This window comes from Carcharhinus amblyrhynchos, chromosome 34 (genome assembly GCF_965287045.1).
Source record: "Carcharhinus amblyrhynchos chromosome 34, sCarAmb.v2.hapA, whole genome shotgun sequence".
In the NCBI taxonomy this organism is placed as follows: domain Eukaryota; kingdom Metazoa; phylum Chordata; class Chondrichthyes; order Carcharhiniformes; family Carcharhinidae; genus Carcharhinus; species Carcharhinus amblyrhynchos.
Genome location: NC_137357.1, coordinates 1,099,569 through 1,110,197, shown reverse-complemented (window position 1 = coordinate 1,110,197; position 10,629 = coordinate 1,099,569). Strand labels below are relative to the sequence as shown.

At 43.3% G+C, this 10,629-nt stretch overlaps 1 protein-coding gene across 1 annotated transcript in view; it reads left to right on the top strand.

Annotated features, from left to right (window-relative positions):
• The window catches only part of LOC145361224 (scavenger receptor cysteine-rich type 1 protein M130-like), a 253,499-nt gene that overhangs the window by 223,728 nt on the left and 19,142 nt on the right, over positions 1–10,629 (top strand). The window lies entirely within an intron of this gene.

The following is a 10,629-nucleotide window of genomic DNA, read 5'->3' as shown; positions in this document are numbered from 1 at the left end:
TAAAGAAATATGTGTTTCTTCAAATATATAAATTAAAAAAAATAATTCAAACCAGCCTTATGAAAGTCAGATGAACTGATGGAAAGTTTATGTGCCATCGTGTGGTTGTTTCAGGAATGTGGACGCAGGGAAAAAAATGTTATCAGCTGCAATTCAATAGTTGTGGTCTGGAAACTGAAACACACAGTTTACAGGTCAGGTGTGGTGTGGTTGTGACACTGATAAGATGCAGAAATCAGAGAAGTAGCGTCTTGTTACTAATCACTCAGGCCAAATATATAGAGCAGTTTCCCTGGAATATTAAAAACAACTGTGTTTCATTCAACAATCTGTCCATTCTTATCCATAAAGTAAATAATTCCAACACTTGAGAAGGAGGCACTTGTCAAAGCGATGAAGAAACACAGAGAGGGCGACAGTTAAAGCTCTTGGTGAACATACAACGGTTGCTGAATTCAAAAGACACATGTAGCTGAAATTACAATGGAAGAAATGGGTTTAATATAATTGTTCTCCTGGGGAAAAAAATGCACATGTGCTGGTCTTCCAAGATATAAAGCTTGCTTCACACTTTGTTGAAAAACACTCATAAAAGAGCAATGTAGAATAATTAAATAAAGAAATCTGTGAATATTGTTCATCACTGGACACTCGTCTATTTCTGAGCTCACTCCGGCGGTGTGTATTGGACCAAGGGTCAGCACCTTGGAGAAGGTGCAGAAACGGATTCTAAAATGATCCAGGAAGGTTAGAGTTGGAAGCAAGGGGTAGTATTTTATTGGTCATCAACTTCGCACAAATCTACGGTCGCCCTCTTGCCTGTTTAGTCTTTGAAATGACGGTTTTCTCGACACAAGTAGGTCAAGATTGGACAGCGCACAAGAACCGACATCAAGGGCAAGTGTGAAGCGTAAACAACATTACACACACACGTGTGGACGCTCCAGAACTCCACACAGGTTGTTCAAGCGTTTTGATGTGTTTAGTTGTTCATAAGTTGCAATTCAAAACATCATCCCAACCCTGCGCCTTAGCTGTCTTTTCAGGACGACGGTTCCCACCGCCACAGTACCAGGAAGGTCCCACAAAATGTCCCGTAAACATTTTGGCCCACACATTCCGATCAAAGGCAAATATGTAAACGCAGGGTTCCGTTTCCTGAGAAGCTCCACCAAAGCTCTGGATCTGTGAAGCAGTCTTGGAAGTTAAGCTCAGCTATCCGAGAAGCCCCCAGTGCACTGCAAGAGATTGTTAACCATGAGGCGCTGAGACTGTGAACGCCCAATGATATCCGAGTTCCAGAAGGCAGTGTTGTGGTAAAAACAGGACACTTTCCTCCTTCAGTTTATTTTCTCAGTGTTTCCCCTTTCACTCAATATCCACCCTGTAATTTCAGGCAATGTTGTCATAGTCCACAGCATCGCTAGTTCTCCAAAGGTAGTTGAAGCTGTTGATAGATTATATTCCAATGAAGGCACCAATAGATAACTTTGCTTCATTTATCATCAGGAAGGGATTCCAATCTTTACATGTCATGATGCACAAATGAGCAAACTTAGTGTAAAGGCAAACAAACGGGGGCAGGACCATGAATCATTCGTTTCTAAGGGCGCGACCCAACATTGGAGCATGTCCATGACCTGTCCTGATAGGGTTGTTACTGGATGATACGGGAGAATATGGTGGATAATATCATATCGCGAGACCAACAATGGAGCACAAAACACGTGACAACCATGTTCCTATATCAGCGCGTCAGTTGGTGGAGAGGACAATGGGTGGAGTGACGTCACCTTTCCCATGGCTGGACAGGTCAGGGGGAATGGAACAGGATGGAGCAGAGATAGTGAGAAGGATTAGTTTAGTGTGTTGTGCATTGCACGACTCTGCCCTCCAACAGGAACTGAGCATTCACCCAGAAGATAATTTTCCAACAAAAATGGAAGAGTTGGAACATGGAGCCTGATAGAGAAACCCAAGCTCCAGCTGAAGCAGGAACAGTTCAAGATCGCATGGCAGCTATTTTTCTTCAACAATGAGCCTTTGAAGTTTATAATCAGTATGTCCAAACATACCCTTTCGCTCCCTTGCATCCATTCCTGCTTCCAAATATTCCATCCCCGTTATCTTCTTAACATTATAAACGACAATGACCGGAGAGTTCTGCGGCCGTGCAGCAGAAGCTGGTTTGGGGTGTGTTCAGTGTGAACAGTTTTTGGATTCAGTTCGGTGATACAGCGAAATGTTGCACAGCCTAAAACACTGCAAGCAGATGTCGTTCGCACCTGGAGAAGCCCCGTTCGACTGTGTCAAATAATCATAAGGTGTAGGCCACTGACCTGGTCTACCTTGTCTTTCTTGTAATAATACTGCTGAAAGTGTGTGACTGGAGGCTGCAATCTCTAAGGTCTTTGGTATATCTGTGTCGGGGACTAGTAAGGCTGGCGTTGTGGCGAGGGTGCGTTTTAAATCAGTTACTACAGCTGTGTTGGGCCGTCCACCCACAGGTTGTGTGTCTCACGAGGTGGCCTCTTATCTCGCCGTTAACTAGGGGTCCCTCTTCACTATCCCACATGGATCTACACACCCAGGTTGGGGAGCCCGGACACCATCAATCCAGGGTTCCATAGGCAGGGGCAGTTACATACAGGGGTGGGCTAGTGCTTATGTTCTACATTGGGTGACCGGGACCTTCTATCTCAGCCCAGCTGACTGCACCTTGTGGGAACTTGCTGTGTATCACAGGAATTTTGTTCTAAAAGGCGTTTGGATTAGTTTTAAGAGGGGGTTCAACACTTTCTGGAAATTTGGGATGACACACAGACTGACACACACGGGGTAAAGAGTAGGGGAGGGGACTCACAACAGGCGAGAGTGTGGGGGTTACTTTGGGAAGGACTGCGATGGGGGAGGGGGCGAGAGAGAGAGAGACAGAGAGAAAGACAGAGGAAGGCGAAGGTAGTGAGAGAGGCGTCAGTGAAAGACGGAGGGAGGGCGACAGAAAAAAAAAAGACAGGGAGGGAGGAAAAGGGTGACAGAAAGACAAACACGGAAAGTTGGGGAGAGAAAGAGAAAGACAGGTTATGAAGGGGGGAGAAAAACAACAGACGGAGAAGGGGTAGAAAGAAAAAGAATGGCAGGGAGAGAGAGGGGAAAACAGGAAAAGATAGCATGAGGTGAGGTTTGTGGGTTGCAGCGAGGGGTTGGGAGAGACACAGGATCTCAGTGTCCCAAGCCAGGAATGGAAACCGGGTCCCTGGAGCTGTGAGGCAGCAGCGCTAATCCACTGTGTCACCGTGCTGCCCTACATGTTATGATTCAATTCTGTGGGTGCCGGGGGGGAGGGGGTGAATTTCACTGTCTCAGCCCCTCTCTGTCTCTCTCTCTCTCTCTCTGTATAACGATTTACCAAATTAGAAAAAAAAGGTTGAACACAACTGACAGGATATTCTGGGATCTTGCTGTGCACCGCAGGGATTTTATTTTTAAAATGGTTTGGCTTCGGTAGAAGAGGAAGTTCAACACTTTCTGTAAACTTGTGAAGACAAGCGCACACACTCTCTCTCTCTCTCTCACACACACACACACACACACACAGATACACACACACTTACACACATTCACTCACACAGACATACACACACACAAACACACACGCACATAAACACACTCTCTCACACACACACGCACACATACACTCAGGGTAGTGAGTGGGGGAGGGGGCTCACAGCAGATGTGAGTGTGAGGGTGTGATGGGAGGGATTGTGTCCCATCTGATCTCGGTTCACATTGCTGCTGCTGCTGTGGGATCTTCCTGTGTACACACTGGGCCTGTGGCCTTTGCCCGCACTGCAACAGTGAGGACACTTTTTTTTGACAAAATCTTGCTGACGGGCCACAAAGTGTTTAGAAGAAAAAAATAAGTTTTTACGGGATTGGGTAAATTCAAACACTTTAATCGCTGAGGCATCGTAGGTTCTGCAGCAAGTGCTGGGGAATGGGAGCAGGATAGATTGGGATTTGACGGCCAGCAGAGACCTGGTGGGCTCAGTGGCCCATTCCTGTGCTGTGTGACTCTATGTTTTTCTCTCTCTCTCTTTCCCCGGGAATTTATATTTGGATGCGGGGTTTAGAATTTCCCTGTCTCTGTCTCTCCAATGTTCTTACCAATCCTGGCACCCCACCCCTCTCTCTGACCCCAGACATTCCTATCTATATTTCATCTTTCAATGAAATGTGAAGGAAAACACCAATGTGAATTGTGACAATTTAATTTCAGGGAGTTTGCATTTTTCTTCTCAATCTGTTTGAGTCTGCATTCTGTTCAATGAGGAGCAGAATGGAATGTATATCCGGTGTTGCACTGTTTGTATTAAAGCTCTTATATCACATTACATTGTGGAGCAGAGCCGGGATTATAATTCAAAATTTGGTACTTATTATTGTCATATGCATTTGATTTCCATTTTGTAGTAGCGACCATTCTTACACTATTAAATAAAGATTATGACAGTTAGATACACGGTTTGATTCCTTTCTCTTCATTTCTGTCTCTAGATACCACACAGAGAACTGTATTTCCCCCACAACTTGATACAGCACCATGCTTCATTCCAGCATTACCCCAACACACAAATCCTCCACTATCCACACAGTTTAGCACATTTCATCCATTTCCTGCCTCTTCCAAATCCTATTGTTATTCTCACAATCTCTCATTAGCTTCCTAAATCCTGCCTCTACCATCACTCTTTCCAACATTTCACCAAGCCGTGCATGTTCTCAGAAACACTGCTTTTATCCACAATGTTTACTACATTTCACCATTCCGCCTGATTCCGCTGAAACTTACTGTTATCCACAATGTTTACCACATTTCACCATTCTGTCTCCATCCCTCTGAAACTTGCGGTTGTCCACCTTGTTTTCTACATTTTAACACGGATCCCTATCCTCCAAAAGCTAATTGATATCCTCACTGCTTACTGATATCCAATCAGCCAGTGTGCACACAAATCCTGGATATATCCCCAACATTTGCTATCATGACAAATCCTCCTGTTATCCTTATTCTTTGTTACGTTAGAGTAAACTGCCTGTCTTTCCAGAATCCGAGCTCTATCGTCACTCATTACAACATTTCACCATCCTCTCTGTGTCCTGCCAATTCCTGTTGTCACTCTCACTGCTATTGCCCTTCTCCCATCCCTCTGTGTCCTCCCAAATTTGATCATAATCATCATTATTTACTACATTTCAGCAATCTGTCTGGCACCCCAAACCCTGCTATTATCCATACTGCTAACTATGTCTCACCAATCTACCTGTGTCCTCTCATATCCAACTGTTATCCTCACTCTTTCTACTTCTCACACATTTCTCTGTGTCCCCCAAACACTGTTATTATCCTCACTGCTATCTACAAATCAACAATTTTTCTTTGTACTCAGAAGGCCTTCTGTTATCCTGAGTCATCTCTACATTTCACCACATTGTCTGTGTCCTCAAAATTACCCTACATCCTCATTTACTGCTACACTTCACCAATCTGTGACCTCACACATCCTGCTGCTCTCCTTCTGTTTACCCAGTTTCAACTCCCAGCCTGTGACCTGCCACATCCCACAGACATCCTTATTGTTTACCACATTAGAACAACCTGTCCATGTCCTCTCAGTTACCCCCTCACTGTCTCCATCTCCTGGTGTCCCTGTCTTACCACACTCAGTTAGAATACTCACTGTCTCCATCTCCTGGTGTCCCTGTCTTACCACACTCATTTAGAATACTCACTATCTCCATCTACTGGTGATGCTGACTCAATGCACTCATTTGCCCCTCTCTCCATTTGCTGCTGATGCTATCTCACTGCACTCAGTTCCCCCTCACTCTCTCGATCCGCTGTTGATGCTATCTCAATACACTCAGTAAGCCACCACACTCTCTCCATCTCCAGGCCAGCCTGTGACACTGAACCTCATATGACACAGTGAACCGAGCCACGCATGTGACAGTGATTGTCAAAGGACAGAGTGAACCCAGCCAGGCCTGTGACACTCAAACATACAGGATACAGTGAACCCACACATGCCCGTGACGCTGAATCTCAAAACACATACTGAATCCAGCCAGGTCTGTAACACTGAATCTCAAAGGGCAGTGTGAATACAGCCAGACCTGTGACATTGAATCTGAAATGACAGATTGAACAGAACCAGGCCTGTAACACTGAATCTGAGAGGACACAGTTTATTCAGCCAGGTCTGTGACACTGAATTTAAAGACAGACTGAAGCAATAAAGGCCGATGACAGTGAATCTCAAAGAACAGCCTGAACCCTGCCAGGCATGAGATTTGCATCTCAAATAATAGTTCAAACACAGCCAGGGCTGTGACACTGAAACTTAAAGGACAGAATTAACACAGACAGGCCTGTGACACTGAATCCCAAATAACAGTTCGAACACAGCCAGGCCTGTGACACTGAATCTGAAAGGACACAGTGAACACAGCCAGGTCTGTGACACTGAATCTGAAAGGACACAGTGAACCCAGCCAGGCCTGTGACACTGAATCTGAAAGGACACAGTGAACCCAGCCAGGCCTGTGACACTGAATCTGAAAGGACACAGTGAGCCCAGCCAGGCCTGTGACACTGAATCTGAAAGGACAGAGTGAACCCAGCCAGGCCTGTGACACTGAATCTGAAAGGACAGAGTGAACCCAGCCAGGCCTGTGACACTGAATCTGAAAGGACACAGTGAACCCAGCCAGGCCTGTGACACTGAATCTGAAAGGACACTGTGCACTCTGCCAGCCCTAAGACCTTGGATCGCAAAGGACAGAGTGAATATTACCAAGCCTATGACACTGAATCTTCATGGACAGAGTGAACTCTGCCAGGCCTGAAACCTTGAATCTCAAATAACATTTCCAGCACAGCCCGGCCTCTGACACTGAATCTCAAATTACAGTAACCCCAACCAGGCCTGTAACACTGAATCTGAAAGGACAGAGTGACCCCAGACAGACTTTAGACACTGGATGACAAAAGACAAAAGACATTGATCAATAAGCTAAAACCAGGGTAACTTGACAAGTTTTGACAAGAACTGACCCAGTGTTAAGACACAGAATTTGGAGGTAGAAGGAGTTAATATGTTTTACAGACAGGTGCTGCCAAATGGAAAGATTGATGCTAATGATATCAAAGACCAACCAATGCTTGTAAATTCCACCTCCATAAACTGACTCGATACCCGCAGTATTTCCTAAATAACCAATCTGTAATAAGTCTCCACACTGGATCACATATCAATATCTGAATCTCTAATTTCCATGGCACCCAGTACCTGCTTAAGACTTTGTCGCATCACAAAGTGACTACAGTGCTTAAGCCGCCCTCTCGGTGATAAAGGAAGTCAGGGATGCCAACGTCACAAAATGACTCACATGGAAATCACTCCGTGTTTGCAGTCTATCATTTCACAGATTGGATACATTTTTGGGAACTGAACAACATTGAAAGTGACCAAAAACTGTAAATGTATTTTGCAAATAAAGACACCCATTATCCCAAGATCGTATCTGCTCTCATCTCAAAGCTCTCGGTGAACTTGTGCACCCGGTCTGCTGTGTTCACGGGGGAAGCACTGAGGGATAATAGATATGGAGCTGAATGGTGGGCCCTCCGCGTCTAAGCGTGTCAAATGTCTATGTGTAGTGTATTGATTTATACAGCCCAGACAATCGGTTTAAACTCACACCAATAATTTCAAATTTGTTGAACACAAGTGAAATTTAATAACGTTCAGCGACACACTATTCCTGGAGTCCCTGATAACTATTTGTAGATGCCGTTCTGTCACATGCTGCTGGTGAATTCATGAAGGTACTTGAAGTTTTACATGTCCCAGTGCACTGCCCGTCACAAGTTCCAATGTGCAATTGCAATCTGTCAATGTTAAAGTGTAGCAGCGACTAACATGCGAGCAGAGACCTGACCACCAGGCCAGGTGCTTCCTGTCGGTTCAGCAACTGCGCAGCGAGTGTTCTGAGGCTGCGCAGACAGTGAGCTGCTTCGGGATGACACGGAGTGTAACTCAATACCAATTGTTCAGCTTCTCAGGAATCATTTCTTCCTGTATGGAACAAATATGTCTGTGGGCTTCCTCTCTCTAAACGCGGCTCTGTAAAGATATTCACTCAAATGACTCTCAAGTTGATCATGAAAATAAAATCACATTTGCCCAGCAGATAAGAAATATTTCTGAGCGGCACAGTCCCGCCGAACTCTGTCACTCTAAACTGGGCGGAGGCAGCAAAATCGCTCAGATATGTAATGGTGCTTCTAAAGTATGTTCAAAAAGTAATTAAGTTCAAACAGAGATGAACAGTCTTTTAACAGAAGCATTTAATCTAGGATTTCCGGATAGAAATGTTACATATTAAGAATCTTCACAAATTGGGCTTTCTGTATTTCGAGAATATTGTTCTGCAAATAGAAGACAGTAAAAACTTTGGAGGTTGTTCTCAGAGCGAGGAGCAAAAGGTCTGTTTTCACTCGGGGGAAAAAAAATGATTCCAGATGTTACAGATTTGAACTTCTTGCTTGAGTTGCCGCTGGAGTGAAATCTCTTCACTTTTCGCTTGTGAAGACGTGAAAATCAGGTTGTGAATACAGGCTGTATTCGGACTCAATAGGAGTCTTCAACAGCCGATTAGATTGGACTTGTCGGTGAGAACACTCACTCACAGATTTCTTGAGGAAAGTGATTGGATCTGACATGCAATTTATGCATTTTCTCCACATCACAGCAGTCCATTTCCCCTGGAAATTTTAACTCATCGTCTCTCCGGCCTTCAACTGTTCCTCGGAAATTGTTCTTTGCAAAAAGTGGCAAAACATTGCAAAAAATGTAAATAATCTAGTGCAGGCCGAATATGATTTGCAAACATTTTCCATATACATTTTCTTCACTCGCCTGTGCCTGTGTAATAAGTTATGATGATTCGATGATCCGATGCTGGGTTAGTGACTCACTTCCTTATCAAAAATGTAGGCCTCATTAGCCGCACAGGGGAAGGAGGTGGATATAACTGTCATTGGTATCTTTTATCAAACGGCAATTTAAATTTGATAATTGGGAGCATTAATTAACCAAATGGGAGGAAATATTATTTTCTGAACAAAGAATTCATTCCTGGAGCGTTTGGTGTTTTAGAAAGTGTTGGAAGGACAGCCCGGTACCGGTGTACAAAACTCGGTGAATAGTCAAGTCTGATCGCAGTAACCGACAGTCGGGACGATGCTGCGCTCCTTCCTGACTCTAATTGCATTGCAGCTTCTCAACTGTGAGTTATGATTGATTGAAAGTATCCCGATGCATATTGAGAATTCAGTGACATAAAATTTTAGCATGTGTATATGGGTATATATATTTATATATATATAGAACGAGAGAGAGAGAGAGATTCCGTAATAAAAATGTTAGTGACAGATGTAAGAGAAATTTGATGATTTGAATAATAAGTGCCATCTGGAGGTAATGGAATATTAATGTACATCAATTTACAATGAGAGGAGGCGAGTCCAGTGTCTGAAAAGCTGGAAAATGAAGAAGTGCTCAGCACATTGAAAACATACTTCCTTTTGCGGTTGAAGTATTATAACGCACAAAGGAGCCAAGAACAGTCTAGTGGGGTGAGACCGAATTGGTTTTATTTCACTCGGCACAGTCTCTTTGGGCCTAGGGGCCTAACACATCGGCCGAATATTGCTCTGAGGCCACAAGTGCCCAACAGAAGTTGTATTTAATCGCCGTCTACCAGACATTCTTGTGCAGAATAAATAAATTGGAGTTGGAAATCAAAATGGACTGTCAAATCTCAATCTGGGAAATTATGTGGGTTTCTTTTGAGCAGTGGATTCTCCACTGTACTGATGAAAAAAAAACTCTAATCTTTTCAAATGCTTCCTTCGTTGTTATGAAGTGTGCATTGGAATTGGGAGTTTAAGTAGCAGACGTTTCAGTTGGTGAATAATTTAGATTCCCTGTTTCTTTTTTAACGTATTTCCTTTCGAATACATTTAGAATATAGAACATCTGATTAATGCATGTTTTAATTTCTCGGCCGGGACTTACGGCAACCTGAGATTTAAATAAAAAATTGAATGGAAATACCGCACGTGTGCATGGACAACATATTACTGTAAAACCTCTATTCGGATAACTTGATTTGTGTTGGTACAAATGAGAGCAGTGGCTGTTAGAATCTGCTGAAAAGGAGTTTGAGTGGAAACCAACTCACTGAGTTTAAAAATGCGGGAATTTTGGCCAGGACCGTCCATATATATTTCTCTTGATATTTCTCAGTATATTTTCTGTCTGAACGCGTGTAGAGTGAAAACAATTCATTTAAAATAGGTGTCTCAGCCTCAAAGTGATGGGCTAGTTCTGTGAATAATGCATTTAACGCTATAATATGAATTGCAATTAAGAATAAAATTAATTAATAATCTTATTTTAATAAGATTAATCTTATAATTAATTTAATAATATGAGTAATTAATTTTATTATTATGAAGAAAACACTTATCTTGTTATGTTGATAATGTAATTTGCTAAA